Below are 5,387 nucleotides of genomic sequence, written 5' to 3'. Positions count from 1 at the left end.
TTATTGAGTGATCAAAAGGAAAGGAGTACTGATACATGCTACAATGTAGATGAAGCTTGAAAACATTGTGCTAAATGAAAGTAGGTAAACACAAAGGTCATATATTGTTTGATTCCTATTAGATGAAATACCCAGAGCAGATAAAACTATGGAGACCAAACACAGATTGGTGGCTGCCAGGGGTTGAAGGGAGGGGACATGGGAAGAAACTACTTAATAGGTAGAGTTATACTCTATGTGATAGAAATATTTTGGACCTAGATAGAGACTGTGGTTGCACAACATTGTGAATGTACTAAATGCTGCTGAATTGTTTAATTTATAATAGTTAATTTTAGGGGTGTCTGGGTGGCTCAGTAAGTTAAGCACTGATTCTTGATTTGGCTCAGGTCATGATCTCAGGGTCCTAAGTGTGGAGCCTGCTTAAGATTCTTTCCCTCTTACTCTGTGTCTCCCCATCACTCTCTTTCTCTCTAAAAAAATTCTTTTTAAATGGTTAACTTTATGTGAATTCCACCTCAGTAAATAATATAATCAAAAGGAGATATTTTACTTAGTATCACTTTAATACTATTATTTCAAATGCATGTGTTATCTCCTTTTTCCATGAAATCTGAATATAAATATTGTCATTGTTGAAGATTTTAAAAACTGACCAATAAAAAAATTATTTTAATACTTGTTTAAAAATTCATCCCATGGCTGGGATACTTGGCGGCCTTCGTAGGTTGCACATCTAACTCTCGATTTTGGCTCAGGTTATGATCTCAGGGTCTTGAGATCAAGCCCCACGTTGGACTTCACACAGCTCAGAGTCTGCTTGAGATTCTCCCTCTCTTTGTCCCTTCCCCCTGCTTGTGCACGGACACATGCACGGTCTCTAAATAAAATAAAATCTTAAAAAGAAATTCAGTCTGCGGCCCAATGTTGGATTTACCTAGAGTCATTGTCAATATATAAATTTCAGATTATTAGGTCCTGGAAGTTATGTGACTGTCAGTATAATAACATTTTCTAGGCCAAAGTGTTCATAGGTTAGCAAGTGAGATGTGCCTATTTCATTAGGATTCTCTGATGGAAGTCATTCAGCGATATTACCAAAATAAGGGCAGGGTTGCAAGAGGTTTTATGTTATTTTCTTTACAAATTTTTAATTTTGCATTCACTTTTTATTTTTATTTGCTCTATCTCCCTCTCTGAAAAAATAAAATAAAATACTCAAGATAAATGTAAGCCAAGGTGAAAGATCTGTAATCTGAAAACTATAAAACATTAGTGAAAGAAACTGAAAAAGGTAAAATAAATTAAAAAATATTTCATGCTGCTAGATTGGAAAAACTAGTATTGTTAAAATGTGCATAGTCCCCAAAGCAATACCCAGATTTAATGCAATCTCTGTCAAAATTCCAATGACATTTTTCACAGAAATGTAAAAGCAATTCTAAAATCCATATGGAATGACAAGAGACTGTAAATAACCAAAGCAATCTTGACCAAGAAAAGCAAAGCTGAAAGCATCACACTTTCTGATTTCGAACTACATTGCAAAGCTATAGTAATCAAAACAGTGTGGTATTAGCATAAAAACAGACCTATGGGTCGATGGAATAGAATAGAGAGCCCAGAAATAAACCCATTCATATATGGTCAATTAATTTTCAACACAGATGTCAAAAAATATATAATGGGGAAAGGACAGTGTCTTCAATAAGTGGTGCTGGGAAAACTGAACATTCATATGCTAAGGAATTGAATTTGATCCTTATCTTACACCCTACATACAAATCAACTCAAAATGTTTGATATTTGAATGTAAGACCTGAAAATGTAAAACTCTTGAGGGTAAAACAACGACATAGAGGATAAACTCCTTGATATCTTGGCAATGATTTTGGATTTAACACCAAAGCAAAGGCAACAAAATAAAAACAAACAATTGGGACTACAGCAAACTAAAAACCTTCTGCACAGTAAAGGAAACTATCAACAAAACAAAAGGCAATCCATGGAATAAGAGAAAATATCTACAAACCACATATCTGAAAAGTGGTTAATATCCGAAGTATATAAGAAAGTCATGTAACGCAATATCAAAAATAAAAGCAAAAACAAATAACCCAATCTAAAAATGGACACTGGACCTGAACAGACACTTCTTCAAAGAAGACTTAGAGGGCGCCTGGGTGGCTCAGTGGGTTGGGCCGCTGCCTTTGGCTCAGGTCGTGATCTCAGGGTCCTGGGATCGAGTCCCGCATCGGGCTCTCTGCTCGGCAGGGAGCCTGCTTCCTCCTCTCTCTCTCTGCCTGCCTCTCTGCCTACTTGTGATCTCTCTCTGTCAAATAAATAAATAAAATCTTAAAAAAAAAAAAAAAAAGAAGACTTAGAAATGGTCAATAGGTAGATGAAAAGGTGCTCAACACACCAGTCATCAAGGAAATGCAAATAAAAATCCACCTCAAACCTGTTAGATGTCTATTAACAGGAAGAAAGAAGACGACGACTACTACATTCTTACAAGTAGTAAGGATGCGGAGAAATGGGAACCCCTATACACTAATGGTAAATGTAAACTGATACAGCCATTATATTAAAAAAAAAAATATGGAGTTTCCCTCAAGAGACTAAAAATCTCTGAGCTACCATATGATTCGACAGTCCTACTCCTTGGTATATCCCCAAAGGAAATGAAGTCATGACCTCAAAGAGTTATCTGTACTTCCACATTCATTGCATTGTTCATGACAGCCAAAATATGAAACGACCCAAGTGTCTGTAAATGGATGAATAGATAAAGAAAATGTGGGGTGTGTGTGTGTGTGTGAGAGAGAGAGAGAGAGAGAGAGATGGAAAATTTTCCGCCTTAAAAAAGAAAGAAACTCTGCCATATATGACAACATGAATGAATCTTGAAGGCATTATGCTAATTGAATAGGTTAGAGAAAGACAAATAACTACCTGGTATCTCTTATATATGGTGTCTAAAACAAACGGAGAGGAGAATGGTGGTTGCCAGGGGAAAGGGGATGGAGGAGATGGGGAGAGGCTGTTAAAAAGATACAAACTTTCCATTATAAGATCAGTAAAGGTATGAGGATCTAATGTATAGTGTGCTAACTCTAATTGATAATACTGTATCATATAATTGAAATTTTCTAAGAAAGTAGATCTTAAGTGTTGTTACCAAAACAAGACAAAACAAGGTAACTATGTGAGGTTACGGATATGTTAATTAACTTGATTGTGGGAATCCTTTCACAATGTAGACATATATCAAATTATCATATTACACACTTCAAACATACTACAACTTTATCAGTTATAACTTAATAAAGCTGGAAAAATTTTAAAATAAGAAATATGACAACAAGAAAAGTATAAAATAATTTATGGAAAAAAAATTTCCATTTTGTAAAATAAGTGCTAGTAAATTCTCATAGGAAATGTTAGCAAAGTCATTAGTGTATTTTTTTGTGCAGAACACATTTCATTGTTTTATATCATGTTTGAGTCAGAAATTATCATCTTTATCCAGTGTCTATTACAAAGCAAATACAAAGTTCTGCCCAATAGTTGTCTACTAAATGCTATTCCTCAAATAACAATAAATATGTATTGTATTACTAATTTAATGAAACTTATATATACCGATTTGTGACTCTATTCTTTGGGAATTAAGACATAGTGAGGAATTTTGTCTATCAAACCTCTGACTACATATTACAGCTTTCCTAATTCTACGGAAAGACAAACAGGACGAGCAGGCTGGCAGGAGCAAATACTGGACTGAGTTCACAAAGATGTCGTAGGCGATGAGGATCAGACACATGCTTAAATTGGAAACACCTGCCGCTTTCTAGAGCATCCATCATCCTGTGATAATCACTGAAAGCACATCAGTATTCCATAATCTCATCTATGTGCTCTGCCTAATCCTTGTTCAGGGACTAGAATTCTACCCACTGAGTTGGCATTAGCTGGACTTACCTGATGCTTCCTGCCTTCATGTGTCCGAGTCATTTGGAGGGCTCACTGCAACACACATTGTTGAGCGCCACTCCCAGAACCACTGAATTAGAAACCTGAGGCGGGAGGTGTGTGGCCCAATATGTACATTTCTAGTAAGTTCTTAGGCAATGTGCATGCTGTTGGTTTGAGGAGCGCAGTTTGACAACTAGTAATATAGAACAAGAGAATACTCATGAAGGCAGGAAGCATCAGGTAAGTCCAGCTAATGCCAACTCAGTGGGTAGAATTCTAGTCCCTGAACAAGGATTAGTTTAGAGCAGTACAAAAGGAATGATTGCTAAATTTGGGATTCAGGGACAAGGTTCTGATTATTAAACCTGGGGTGTGATGTGGGGATGAAGTCTCAGGAATAAGGAAGAGACAGGGATCTTAGTACTACTGCACCAGATCAAGTCTAGTTTAATACTCAAAGTGAGTTAATGCTAAATCCAAGAGAGTTGAGTTACATTATTCCTGCTTAAAGTCAAAGCTGGTCCTGGGGTCAAGTGTCAATCTGCAGGAAACATCAAAATCTATTTTAATGGAGGGGCACCTGGGTGGCTCAGTGGGTTAAAGCCTCTGCCTTTGGCTCAGGTCATCGTCTCAGGGTCCTGGGATCAAGCCCCGCATCGGGCTCTCTGCCAGCAGGGAGCCTGCTTTCTCTTCTCTCTCTGCCTCCCTCTCTGCCTACTTGTGATCTCTGTCTGTCAAATAAATAAATAAAATCTTTAAAAAAAAAAGAGAGAGAGTTTCAAGCACATTGTCGGACTATAGGGAAGATATTTGAAAGCTCTCAAATCACATTATACTGCACTGGTCTTATATTATCAAACTATCTAAAGCTATAAGTAATACAAAACAACCACTCTTTAACACCTGCTATGTTCTAGACCCGTCATATATGCTATCCCTTTTAAATCTTCCAACTCTCTCGATCTCAGAAGATATCCTCAATTTCTACATCACTAGAAAAGAACAAGAGGAGAAGAAGGAGAGCAGCAGCAGCAGCAGCTACAATCTGGAATTACCTCAACTTTTGCTACCAAACCTATAAACCTATCTTTATCCGAATCCATTCTTTCTCCTCACCCTCCCACCCCATGGCAACAAAGGAAATGTTACTCTTTCTGTCTAAAGTAAAATGCTCTTGGTATTTTGATAGGGATTGCATTAAATGTGTAGATTGCTTTGGGTTATATAGACATTTTAACAATATTTGTTCTTCTGATCCATGAGCAGGGGATGTTTTTCCATTTCATCATCTTCAATTTCTTTCCTCAATATTTTATAGTTTGCAGAGTATAGATCTTTCACATCTTGGTTAGATTTATTCCTTGATGTCTTACTATTTTTGGTGCAATTGGTAAATGGGACTTTAAAAA

Source organism: Mustela putorius, unplaced genomic scaffold (assembly GCF_011764305.1).
Source record: "Mustela putorius furo isolate JIRA1106 unplaced genomic scaffold, ASM1176430v1.1 tig00003896_pilon_pilon_pilon, whole genome shotgun sequence".
Classification (NCBI taxonomy): domain Eukaryota; kingdom Metazoa; phylum Chordata; class Mammalia; order Carnivora; family Mustelidae; genus Mustela; species Mustela putorius.
The sequence above is the reverse complement of the archived record's forward strand: the minus strand, read 5'-3'. Positions refer to the sequence as shown.